This window comes from Brassica napus, unplaced genomic scaffold (genome assembly GCF_020379485.1).
Source record: "Brassica napus cultivar Da-Ae unplaced genomic scaffold, Da-Ae ScsIHWf_3063;HRSCAF=3870, whole genome shotgun sequence".
Lineage (NCBI taxonomy): Eukaryota > Viridiplantae > Streptophyta > Magnoliopsida > Brassicales > Brassicaceae > Brassica > Brassica napus.
This window is the reverse complement of record NW_026016299.1, coordinates 33,295-47,324: the sequence shown is the minus strand read 5'-3', so window position 1 is coordinate 47,324 and position 14,030 is coordinate 33,295. Positions and strand designations below refer to the sequence as shown.

Below are 14,030 nucleotides of genomic sequence, written 5' to 3'. Positions count from 1 at the left end.
ATACACCAATCTAACTGTCTTCTCCTCCACTCTAAAACTTAAGCAACTCAAGAACACATTGACATAACATCATAACCTAATGAAAAGAACCAAACTTAGATTCCTAGATCAATGATCTAAGAACAAGATTGAAAGATTCGAAGTTTATTACCTGAAGAGCCAGGTAAGGAAGAGAGAAGAGCTGATCCATACTCGACGGTGCCAGCTCTATCACGATAACTTGTAAGTAAAAATGTCCTTTTTGATCCAAAACTGAGACCGCAAAGGTTTATGACCAAAGCAATACGACGTTCATGGCGTATGCCAAGATAGAGAGAGAGTTTAGGAAGAAATAAGTTTTGATAATGATTGATGATCTAGCAAAATGCCAAAGCTGTACAAATAGAGGAAAGATGTTAACGGTCTAAACAAGTGATCTGTAACCGGGATGCAACCCATGACTGGGAATAACCTTATTAGACTTGCAGTAATAAACTGAAAGTAAAGATAGGTGACTAAAGAAGGTAAATGCTGTCACAGTACCCCCTTGCTCAAGATCATCCTTGTCCTCAAGGATGAAAATTAGGATACTTGGCAATGAAGTCCTTGTAGAACTCCCATGTTGCATCCTCTGGTCGCTCTCCTTTCCACTGCACCAAGACTTTAGTAACAGCCATTTGCGACGTTTTGCCATCTTTGTTTCCAAAATCACCTCGGGTTCTTTAGATGTTCCCAGATCAGACCGAACTGCGGTACTGTGGGTGATGAGGTTGGTGGGTTGGGGAAAAGCTTGAGCTGGCTTACATGAAACACATTATGAACGCAGCTTCAGGCGGGAGTTCCAAGCGATAAGCTGCGGAGCCTACCATGTCACTACCCCTGAAGGGCCATAGTAGCGAGGAGATAGCTTGTGTGGAATCTTCATTTTCTTTATTGTGTTTGACAGTAAGGTTGGAGCTTGAGATACACATAGTTGCCCACAACAAACGTCCTATGTGATCTGTATGAATCAGCAACTTGCTTGTTTCGGTTTTGAGCCCTCGGTAGGTGAACTTGAGCATCGAGATCACCTCCTCTCTCTTACATAGGCTTCTGTCAACTAGTGTAGAAGCGTTTCTTTCACCACCAGGCATGTAGAAGGTGTAGAGGAGGTGGTTGACCGTAAACAATCTCGAAAGGTGTGCTTCTGATGGCGGAGTGATAAGTTGTATTGTACTACCATTCCGCTAAAGGAAGCCATTTGCTCCAAGTCTGCGGTGTCTCAGCTGTCATGCACCTCAAGTAGGTCTCTAGAGTCTTGTTTGTGACCTCAGTCTGCCCATCTGTTTGAGGGTGATAGGCCGTTGAGTATCGCAGGTCGACACCGTGTACCCTGAACAGTTCCTTCCACACTTCACTTAGGAACGTAGGGTCTCTGTCACTCACAATATCTTTCGGAAAACCGTGTAACTTGAAGATGTTGTCTAAGTAAGCTTGAGCAACTTCGATTGCAGTGTAGGGGTGAGAAAGAGGGATGAAGTGTGCATTCTTACTGAGCCGGTCGATGACCACTAGAATGCAGTGTTTTCCAGAGGAAGGAGGGAGTCCTTCAATGAAGTCCATACTGACTGATTCCCAAACACCTTGCCGTACCGGTAGAGGATGCAGCAGACCAGGTTTAGCCACATTTCTCATACTTATTTTTCTGACAAACGCTGCAGTTTCTCACATAGTTCTTAACCTCCAGAGACATCTTTGGCCAGAAAAATAGTGATTTGATCCTGTGGAGAGTTGCGTCTCTTCCTGAGTGACCTCCAACAGCGGACTCATGCAGCCATTTGAAGATGTGAGTTTTGATCTCCACATCATTCCCAACAACTAGCTTCCCTTTTTCTTCGCAATTCTTCGTTGATGTAAGTGTACTGAGGGTGAGATAGCTTGTTGGCTTTCAACTCCGTGATCAGCTTGGAGAGATGAGAATCTGTCTGCCATAGAAGCTTCAGGGAATCGAAGAACCCTTGCTGAGCTTGAGATAGCGAGATGTGGAGTAGTTGGGAACCTGAGACCCAAGATAAGGCATCTGCAGCAACGTTTTCTTTCCCCAGCTTGTACTGCACCTCAAAATCATATCCCATTAGCTTAGAGAGCCACATGTGCTGAAAGGAGTAGTGGCTTTCTTCTCCACCATGTATTTGAGACTTTTTTGGTCTGTTTTTGATGAAAGGACGGTTACAAGATATGCGCTCCAAGTTTGAACAGCGTAGACTACTGCCATTATTTCCTTCTCGTAGACTGAGAGGGCTTGTTATCTTGGACCCAGGCACGACTGATATAGCGTATTGGGTGACCGTCTTGCATAAGCATTGCACCAATACCTGTGTTGCAAGCATCTGTCTCCACAATAAAGGTTTTGTTGAAGTCAAGCAGAGCGAGAACAGAGGCTGAACTGAGGGATGTCTTGAGGTTTCCAAATGCATTTCTGGCTTCAGGACCCCAAATGAACCCATCTTTTTGGAGGATTATGGTGAGGGGACGTGAGATTATGCTGGTAGCCTTGATAAAGCGTCTGTAGTAGTTAGCGAAGCCAAGGAAACTTCGCAACTGTTTCGTGGTTGTGGAATGGGCCAGCGCGTGATAGAGTCTACTTTAGCAGGTCAGTGCTCACTCCTTTTGCCTCAATGAAGTGCCCCAAGTACTCAATCTTTGTGGCTCCAAAAGTGCACTTTGAAGCTTTCAGATAGAGCTGCTGTTGGCGTTAGATGGAGAACACTTCTTGCAAGTGAATCAGATGAGTTTCCCCCAGTCTGGACTGTAAACTAGGATGTCGTCAAAGAACACCAGAAGAAACTTCCTTGAGATGTCTTGGAAACGTGGTTCATGAGGCTTTGGAATGTGCACGGTGCATTAGAGAGACCAAAGGGCATGACCAGGTATTCGTAGTGGCCAGCATGAGACTTAAAGGCAGTTTTGAACACGTCTTCAGGAGACATTCTCAATTGGTGAAATCCAGCGCGGAGGTCGAGTTTAGAGAATAGACTGCTCCACCGAGTTCATCAAGAAGGTCTTCTAGCAGGGGTATGGGGTATTTGTCCTTAACAGTCTGCGCATTGAGACCTCTGTAATCGACGCAGAGACGCCAGCCCCCATCTTTTTCCTTCACCAGAACAATAGGTGATGCGTACGGACTCGAGCTGCTTGTATGATTCCTTGCTTTAACATGTCTTTTAGCAGGTCATCATGGTGTCCTTCTGTAGAGAGGATTATCGGTAGGGTCTGAGGTTCACAGGGTTTGCTCCAGCTTTCAGAGGTATCGTGTGATCAAAGCCTTCTCGGAATGGAGGGACTTCTCGGTTCCTCAAATAAGTCAGAGTATGATGATAGTAGTGACTGCAGCATTGGATCATCAGATAGCGTACTCTTAGGAGCTGAGATGTGGGAAAAGAGAGACTCCGGGAGTAGTTGGGAAGTGTTCTCAGAGGATCCTATTTCCCGAATCTGTAACATGGCTATCTGAGGATGCTGTAACATCAGTGTGCTGAGGCGGGCTCCTTTGATCAGTTTGCAACCAGACTTCGTCACTCCTCGCAACACATGTTTGATCCCGTTGAAGTTGAACTCCTTCTCAGATTCAAGAAATCCCAGAGAATCGGTCCAAGAGTTGAAAGCCATTGAACGCCTAGCACAAGTTCACAACAGTCAAGTGGGAGAGTCCTTATCTCGGTAGTGAAAGAGTACCCTTGCACTGACCAAGTCAAGTTGCTGCATTTGTGCGTCGTGATCAAGTTGTTGCCGTTGGCAGCAGTGACATACATGGGACTGAAAGCATCAAGTGTGCAACCAAGTTCTTGAGCGACCTTGATGTCTTAGAAGCTATGAGTGCTTCCGGGGTCCACCAGTATGTAAAGCTTGCGCTTTCCATATTTTCCAATGACTCTCATGCAGTTAAATGTGGTGGAGCCACTGAGAGTATTGACAGAGATTACTGGTGTAGGCTCAGCTTGAACTTCCTCATCTGTGATGTCAGTGATTTTCTCATTCTCGATCAAGGAGTCTCCATCATCATCCTCATCTTCACATTCCATGACAACAATCTGGGATCTTTTGTGCTTTAGTTGATGCCCAGGTGAGAAAGCCTCATCACAAAACATACAAACCTTTAGCTCTACGATCTTGCATCTCTTGGTAAGAGAACTTGCGAGCAGACCTGTCAGTGTTGTTCTTGGGAATGAAAGAGGGTTTAAGGTTGTGCTTTGATGTCTCAGGTGCAGGCAACAGTGGAGTTTGTTGTTTGTACTGACCACCATAGCTTTTCTGTTGTTGAGAAGGATTGAAGGGAGCTCTGTAGGAGTGCTGAGGGGTCGCAGCTAGAGAAGACTCTTGTAAGCTAGCTATCCTTGCAGCAGCAGACAGGGAGGTGGGGTTAAACTGACGAACATGAACAGAAAGATGCGGGGTTCATGTTAGTCAGAAGATGCTCAAGGCATGAGCTTTTGGTAGGGAAAGTCGAGTTCTTGTGTTCTCGAACTTCTCCAGATACTCTTCAACTGAGTCAGTGCCTTGTTTCAGCGCTACGAGATCAGCCAGGGGATCGTCGAAAAGGCCGTTGAATCTGCCTGAGAGCGCGATGATGTAGTCTGTCCAGGATGGGAAGATCCCAAACTGCTCAGCTAAGTAGTTTCTGTGCCATTGAAGGGCTTTTCCAGTCATGTGCATCGCGGCGAGTCGGACTTTTAACTCGGGGGCTGTGTTTGTCGATGTCGAAGAACTGCTCACATCGATCGATAGTCCAGTCACAAAACTCCTTATCATCGAAGGCTGGGAAGGTCAGTTTTGTAAGCCTATTGGTGAGGGTGTTTGTCGGAGGTGTGGAACGGTCGCCGGGTGTGTATTGGCTGGAACCGATGTAGATCTGGGGGGGTCTGGGGGTCGGTTTGACTCCGCTGAAGTTGGGTCCATCATCTAAGAGCCACCGGCGTAGTTGAACGGTTGTTTCCCTTGCGCCTGGGTTTGAGAAACATGTTCAAAAACGAGTCTTTCGAGTTTGTTGTAGCGGTCGTCGAGTGATTCAGCGCGCTGACGGAACTCGTTTGTCTGGCGTTCTGGACCGGTACGGACTTCCTCAACCAGCTCGAGCATCGTCTTCTCTTGGTTACGTGTTTCCACCATATCTAGATCCGTGAGGTTCGAGATGGCTCTGATACCAAAATGAGACAGCAAAGGTTATGATGATTGTTTCTCTCTGTAAATCTTCCGTAGATCTAAAGAGGAAATGAATCAAGAACTAAAAGGTGATCTGAGTTTAAAAAATGTCACCTTCAAGTGCAATGACCAAAGCAATACGACGTTATGGCGTATGCACAAGATACAGAGAGAGTTTAGGAAGAAGATAAGTTTTGATAATGATTGATGATTCTAGCAAAATGCCAAAGTTGTACAAATAGAAGAAAGATGCTAACGGTCTAAACAAGTGACCTGTAACCGGGATGCAACCCGTGACTGGGAATAACCTTATTAGACTTGCAGTAATAAAGTGAAAGTAAAGATAGGTGAGTAAAGAAGTAAATGCTGTCACAAAAACGCTCTCGAACTTCTCCTTGCTGTTACCCATCGATAACAGTTCGTCTTTTAGAATCGAAACTTTTTGGATCAAATCAGCATGATGAGCAGGCAATGTGGACACACGGGTGAATTTGTCGATGAATTGACTACTGAGTTTCATGAATTTCATGAATTTCAGAATCTGAGTGTAGGTTGATGGGAAGGATCGGATCTGGGGATCTGCAAATTGTGTGCAGAAGTAGGGTTTATCGAAGGAGAAGATGATGAAGATGAAGAAGAAGAAGAAAAAGAGGATATGTGCTATTTGGACCTCTCCGGCCACGTTAGAAAATAGCTGTGATGACTATTATAAACTCATTCAAGAAAGAAATACTCAAAGAATAGTCATATTCATATATGAGCAATTGATATAAATGTCAAAGTACTTGACAAAATGTAATTTAGTTGTTGATTGGGGTAAATCAAATATCAAAATCAAAGTCAATAGTCTATTTCATATATTCTAAATATACATTCATTTTAAATTTATAAAATGATATATACATGAACATTGTTAGAGAAATATATATATATTTTTAAGATGAACTTACCAAAACAATTAAAGAAAGCAATATAACCCCAATGTAGCCTAATATTTTTTTTTTGTTTTTTTTATTTTTAATATTGTTTCAGTTAGTGTGACACATTAGCAAAATTTTAGAAATATCTACTTCTTATATTCTAGGTATACTTCAGTTTCTTGAAACGCTTTCACTAAAAAAATTCTAGGTATATTTGTTGCACAAGTGTTTTAATATATACTACCTTCGTTTATACTGTTTAATGCGAATCTTTTTGTTAACCCATCGTACGTAAATGCCAACAAAAAACATTATTTGACACAATTTTTTCCAGTGGAGCTAAACAAAATCGAGATATCAAGAAAACATTTTCATTTTTCAATCTTGTATATGTTTCTCGTTTGAAGAAATTAACAGCCGACCATTAGTTAAGAATGCTAAACTTTCGAATCGAGAATTGTTTTATGATTGTTCTATTCTAATTAGTTTTTCGTATCATTTCAAGTTTGAATAAAAAAATACATTATGTAAGAAAATACAAAAAAAAACAATATTTTAGAAGAAAGTCAAAACTATAAATACACTAGAAATCACTATTTTTACCATGTTAAATACGTAGAGCATCTTCAATGTAAAACTCTATTTTTTCCTCTAAACTAGAGTAAAAATGGATATGGAGTAAAGATGTTCCTAATCTTACTTCATTTCTCTCTTTTAATAATGGAGTAATGAACAAAAAAATAGATTAATCCATAAATATAGTCTATTATGAAATGGGATATGAAGTTGGATTAGAGCCAGAAACGGACCCACGTTGGTTAAAAGGGTGCCACCTGACACAGGTTAAAGGTATATTGTAGAAAGTTTGTAACCTTTAATTGAGAACTACATAGCTCAATTGTTGTGTTTGCTCTCCTCCTGACCCCCTTTTGATTGTGACACCCGGGTTCGATGCCCACGTTTGCTATTTTTTTCTTTTTATTTTAGTTTTCATTTGGGTCAGGCCCAATTAGTGACACCCCTAAAAATCTATCATGGGTCCGCCACTGATTAGAATATTTTTTACTCCATATCCAATTTTACTCTATTTTAGAGTAAAAAATAGAGTTGGATTGGAGATGCCCTTATAACTAACCCAACTAGTGTATATGACTAAGGTTTGCTTAACCACACCTCTTTCTTAATCTATCATGCTACTGTGAATCTAGAGATTGATAATGTTAGTATCATTGATTTTTGTAGGAAAGGCTTGCTACGGAAGAAGAGTTAAAAGGTTTTGTAGGCAATTGCGACTAAAACGGCTACTCTTGATTCTATAATTTCTGTTGGGAGTTATGTGTTTGTTCCTTCACATTCTAGGAACATGACAAGAGCAGTTGAAGGTCACCACAGATTTCTAGGGCATGCCGGACAATCACTCATTTTGTTGATAGCCCAATCACACTTTTGTCTTGCATGCAGAAAATGACTAGTGCAATCTTCAATAAGGTTGAGACAGGAAATATAATAGGAGTAAAGTTGTCGAATGTTGTGAAGTAAATCCATCAAGCCAGGTAACAAAAGAATCACACATTTGCTTCCTATACAATTCACAATATGCAATAAATCTTTCTTCGTGTGAAAAAACATCTTTGATGCAAAAAAAAAAAGATTCTTTGGATCCATTTTGCAGGCAAGGTGCACCGAGGAGAAGGAAGGGACCAACGCAGGGAATCAAAAGGTGTGCTTTAGAAGTAAAGAAGCCTTGCATTAGAAGTTTCAACAATTCGGAAATCATTCATATGCCTCGAACACAAAATTTAAATGCAGACAGTCTTGCACACAATGCCAAAAAGCAATCGTTTCATATGGATGAAAAGTTATCAGTTTGGTATGCAAAATCTTAGTTGAATCTGTACGTTGATGATAAAAAAAAAATCCATACTCAAAGGAACACATAGAACCCGGCCCTAAGAATTTTCTCTGGTTTCCTTTATTATTTTTCTTTATGTGACTTCGTTTTGAGTTTTGAACATTATTTATTTATTTATTTTTTTGTATATATCATTACGAACATTACAATTCTCAATAATTTTCCATCTACACCCGACAACGTTTTTTCTCTATCCTGGTGTTTGACATCATCTTACTAGGTACTTGATATTATTATAAGAGCCGAATCCTCCATCATGTGCCAATTTGAACCCTTGCATATTTATTACTAGGGCGGGTCCGCGCTACGCGCGGGATTTGACGGATCAGTTTTTATAAAGATAAAATTTGGTATAACTTTTCTTTTATTTTAGATTAGGTGTGAGTATGATTATGTTGTCTACACTAAATTTCAGTTATATAACTAAAATGACTGAATTTCCAGTATTGTTGTTGTTTTAATTTAGAATTGTAAAATTTTATAGTATTTTAAGTATTATACCATTATAAAATACATAAATCAATCAATTTCGATCCAAAGAGAATGAGATCGATTTTTCAAATACCATTGTATCTTTTTTGAAGGTTTATAAAATAGTGGAGAGTGAGAATTTAATTTAGAGAAACTCTCTGTCCAAGTTATTATAGTTGTTTTGGATGATGTTAGTAACTGCTATTATTAACAATTGTTGCTATTTTTTGGTATTTATATTACAATGGATTATTATGGTTACTTTATATATTTTTGCAGAATTAATTATTTTGGATAGTTGACTAAGAAGTGAATTTCTTGGCCTATTTTTGTTTTTTTTGTGTGATGTTTTGGTTATATTTGCTTATATATTAAGTAATTAATTGTACTAATAAGTTTATTTATACGTCAAAAAATGAATAAATCTATATATAAAAAATATGTTCGCCTCACTCTTGCTTTGCCAAGTGGAAAGTCGATGCCTGACAAGCTGACACGTGTCCCGGCTGTATTAAACGCATCACTTCATTTAATCTGAGAATTTGCTGAGCTTTTATCGTCAGGAAAATATCTATAGTGTTTTGGCTACTACTTTCTGATTATGTATGCGGCCCGTCGGCCCAACCTCGATAACCCTAAATATAATGAAGCAAAGAAACGTAGGTCGTCTCTCTCCATCTTTCTGGGCGCTTGGAACGTCTGAGCTTCTTCCAAATCTCTGAAACGGTTCGAGTTGAACTTTTACATATGCAATTGTTTATACCGGCTCTTTGAATCACTTTTGCATCTGTTTTTTTTTGTGAGGCATAAAGAATCAATCTTCAGGAACGTCGTCAATGGATTCCGACATGGTGGAGATCGCTCCTCCTGAGTTTGCTTCGGGTTCGACAACTCTAGAAATCCAAAAGGTTAAATCTTTATATCCTTTTTTGTAGTTTATGTACCTATTTTCGTTGACTCCCTTAACAAGAAGATCCAAAGTCGTACTTGAGCAGTATCTTATAAATCTTATCAACTCCAATGATTGTGCTCCAGAAACAGCGCTCTTACAATGTAACTTCTGGAGTACAAGCTCCTTCTTGACAAGGTAATATGAGAGAGAGTCCTCATTTGGTTCATAACTAATTTGACAGCTTTGTGAATCGTGGTTATGTAAAATATAGTATTATAGATGATCTTTGGTCAGTACAATTTAAGTGACTTGACTATACATGACTTTCATTATGCTAATTACATATTTAAAAAATTATCTTAAAGCATTGGATATGTATCTCATGCATTCATGTGTCTGTTGTGAGTTTTCTAGGCTGGTGATCTTTTTGCTTCAGCCTATAAAAGTGTTACCACTCAACAGAGGTAGATAGAATCATAACAAGTGGGTGAAGACGCTCTCGAGGCTCTTTCTGTAGGAAGTACGAGATTTGCGATTGTTTTACCTTTTAAGTTGTGTTTTCTGCAAATAGCCTCACAAGTTGTCCTTCTTAACATGAGAAGTCTATTGATCCAACAAAGCAAATAAAGCTTGGATTCCTCACTGGGCTGGAGCCTCACGAAAAGTCTATGGTGTTCAAGAGGATCATATTTTGCGCAACTAGGGAGATATCTTAACACGATAGTTTGTCATTGAGGAGTTTGTTGTTGATCCCAACTATGGGGAGAAGGTTAACTTCTTATTTTCTACTCTTAGCTTCTTAGACATTAAAAGTGCAGCATTTTTTCTATTGCAGGAGTTTGACTGCTTTCTTATGTATATAATAAATTTCCTCGCCATAGACGCTTGCAAGTTAGAGTCTAAATTCTATAGTTTATACGTTCTCATCTGCATATGTTTATATTTGACGTTGGTTCTGCCTCTATTATTTTATTTTGTTTTGTTGATCTACCTAGCCAAGAATATTTCTACATGGAATGATTTGAAGAAAATATATATTTATACTAAAGTTTGGATTGTGATCTAAAATAATACTCCTGGCGAAGATACATGTATTTTATTATCTTCTATTTTGGTGAAAGATTAAAAAGTAAATTTCTTAAGGTAGGTGAAACTTTTGAGGTCAATTGCTATCCTTTCGGTTGAGATCTTGGCGGAGAAGCTCAATGATGACTGAGTGTTCATTATTTCTTGATATATGATTGATTCTGGTGTTTTTCCTTCTGTCTCATCATCATGAATTCTATGTATTCTTTTATAAATGATAACCACATGGAGCTGTAGCCAGTTCTCTGTATAATAACCAACATCAAATGAATTATTTATGAATTTTCTATCTCAACTAAAGAACTTCTCTAAGTATGCATATATTAAGCTGGCTAATTTTATATGCCATAAATCAACTTCGCAATCTTGCATACCCACTGCAAAACATCAAATTCTTCAAATAACATGAAATAATGTCCGCTAGCGTGGATAGACCACCAGAAACAAAGTCATTTTTAATTGAAAATAAACTAAATATTTACAAATTTATATAGAAATTTAAAATAATTTAGCAGAAAAAGGTTAAACGATTTTTCTATATGATCTCAAACATGTTAACGATATGAGATCTTAACCATTTTAATTGGCCCGTTTGCAGGCTTTCTAATTCCTTTCGACAATTGGTTTTAATTTATAAGCTGTAACCGCATTGTTTGGGACAAACTTTGCTAATATTTTTGACATCACCATTAAAGACAAGGAGAGGCATTATGATTTTCTTTAAACGTTTTTGTAATGTTCTTATCTCTAATCACCAGTCTTTGTCCATGTAAAATAGCTAATGTATATGAATCATGGATATGTAAAAGGCTAAGCATTCTCTCCAAAGTAGCACTAAATTAAGTTGTTAATTCTGATTCCCTTTAGTGATATTGACTCTGAAGAATTCATCTGTGAAGCTGTTGAATCCACCTTGCTTACGACTGGAACCGGGGACTCTACCATTGGATTTGCATATTAACAATCATATATCTGTAATGAAGACTATAAATGTAACACATCCCGCCTGTAGGGCAGGCCAACCCTAGTTATAAATAAAAAGAAAAGGCAAAAAGGTGACAAATGTTTAAATGGACAAACTGAGCGTAAAAGTTATTCAAATTTTAAACACATAATAAATCTTCATTTTAATTTAGAAATATATATTCATTTGTATGTTGTTAATTAAAAGATACATGAGTTTTTTTTCCTTTTTGGTTGTAACATAAAATTTTGTGATTTAGAATAAACGTATGTTTGTTTGAGGATAACATGGAAAGACTTCAAATTCCATTCACTAATCAATAATCTGTCCAATTTTGTAAATGTTGTTACGCATATGCAAGCATCTGCTATGTTCTATATATTTCATATATTTTTTCTAGAAGTGTTACATGTATTTTGCAATATTTTGTATTAATCTTTAGTGTTTCAAAAGACTTTGTGATAATTAGATGTTATGTTTTTACATTGTGGAAAGAGATAGATATGAAAATTGGATAGTAATATCACATTTAACTCATGATTATCTTTTCAAAACTGAAATGTGAATTTGTTTTGTTAATTTGAATCTCTAATGGATCATAAACAAAGGAATATTATTTAAAAATATAATTACATATATATATAAGTGATCTATTATACTTTAATATTAGTGCAATAGATGCTTTATAATTTTAGACCAAAGAATATAAAGCAAACTTTGCGTATTTTGGCAGAATGTTATTTACAAAAACATATATAAATTATTTAAAATTGACCATTTGGGCAGAACATATTCACAAATGTTTATTTAATCTTTTATACATGTATACTAATGTATTTTCGCATATGCACCCAGAAAAAAAGTCCTACACAAATTCATTAATTATTTAACTTTTGTCATATTTGAAAGATGAAATACACCTTATTTTGGAAGATTTTGGTAACAAAAATATTTTTTTTTTACTTGACTAATACAATTATTTAAAAAAATAATAATCCATGTTTATATATAATTTTATTATGTTGGCTTATGAATATTTTATTATGTTTAGAAATATATAACTTTGATTCAGAACTACAAAAAGCTACTTTTGTAAGTCTCATGTTACGTGCTATTAATACAGTTGAAGGTCAATTTAAATATGTTTTTAAATACATTGTGAATCTTTTGTTGTTCCATAAGAAATTGATGCTGCACTATAATTTGTACAAAATCAAAGCACACCAACTAAATGAAAACAAACCAACTAAATCGTAATTTACTTGTCTTCCTTGTGGTAAAGAACATCACAAAGCTTGCAACTTATAGTTGTAAGATTCTTATAGTTTTAAGTCATTTTGTCCTCTGCCGATCTCAACATTTTCTTGCAACTTGTTTTTTGTTGACGGCTTTAGTATCATCTTCGTTTAATAGATCCAACTGATCTTTATGATGAACAAACCCAAATCTGTGGATATGTCGTCTAAAACAAATCCAAATGGTGACTGCAGCTGATACTCTTTTCAGCACTGAATCTTCCCTTTACTTAATTCTTCTTCTTTAATACTTTTTCAAGTGATTCAACTGCTTAAGGTAAAGAACATCACAAAGCGGCCACTGGAACAATCTTAGGAACTGGTTCCTTCTTAGTGAGGCTTCTGATGAAGAAAAAAATCTGAGGAAATGACTCATATTTTACCAAACAAAACAAAATCGACATAGTTCTGGCAAACAATCGCATGAACAATCGCAGGAACTGGTGCATTCTTCAGGATCTCTTCTGAGACAAATTAACTCTTGACCGGTGCAAACCAAGAAAGGAATTTGCCCTTAATTCCTAAAAGTATTATTCACGGTTAGCCAATTCCATTTTATACCATTTGAGACTATCACCTTCGAGGCTCAACACTACCAGCGTAAATTGGCCTCTTATGTGGATTAAGCAATTCAAAATCGCCTTCTACACTTGAGAGCTACACGTACGGATTAACTCTATCAAATTCAGACAGCTCTCAAATAAGCAAATTCCTATCACCTCATCATCATTTTAGATTCGCCAAACCTTAACGCAATCTATCAAATTCAGACACCTCTACTTGCTCAAATTAAAAATCCCTACGACCAACATCATTTTTTGATTCGCTAATCCCTAACGTGATTTCACTACGGCAAGGTTCCAAACGAAAATTGGGTACCTGATTTTGTGAAATTCATGTGCATCCAACTGGCCAGTATCATCGGAAATCCATCAACACCGCAAGCTTTCAGCAGAAACCAACGTTGTAGTCTCCAAGCGTTATGATTTTGACGGATTGATGCTGACCTATTTATAGTCAAGATTCACAATGGAAGTAATAGATGCATTGATTGACAGATCGTGTGAAGAGTGGGAGCTGTTTGTTAATGAGAGCGTTAAAGAAGACCCTTAGAATCAATAAACTTGTGTAACGTCCCAGATTGCACTTTGCTGGTGATGACCTTTGACCTGTTACATCGAAGTCTCCACGGAAAAAAGAACCTTTGCTTAAGAGATGGGAGTTCAATAACCCATTCAGTCGAGGCCCATCAGAACACTGATGAAACCCATAAAAAACATATGTAAACTTAAGTTACGAAACACAAAATGAATAGCACACGTGTCAGAATCTC

At 37.7% G+C, this 14,030-nt stretch overlaps 1 long non-coding RNA gene across 1 annotated transcript; it reads right to left on the bottom strand.

Moving 5' to 3' along the window:
• Positions 1–12,634: 12,634 nt before the first annotated feature.
• LOC106374929 lies at positions 12,635–13,779 on the bottom strand. Its single transcript, XR_007335174.1, has 2 exons — positions 13,577–13,779; positions 12,635–13,218 (listed from the first exon to the last, which is right to left on the bottom strand). It is a non-coding gene; the product is annotated as an uncharacterized LOC106374929 (long non-coding RNA).
• Between the last annotated feature and the right edge of the window lie 251 nt (positions 13,780–14,030).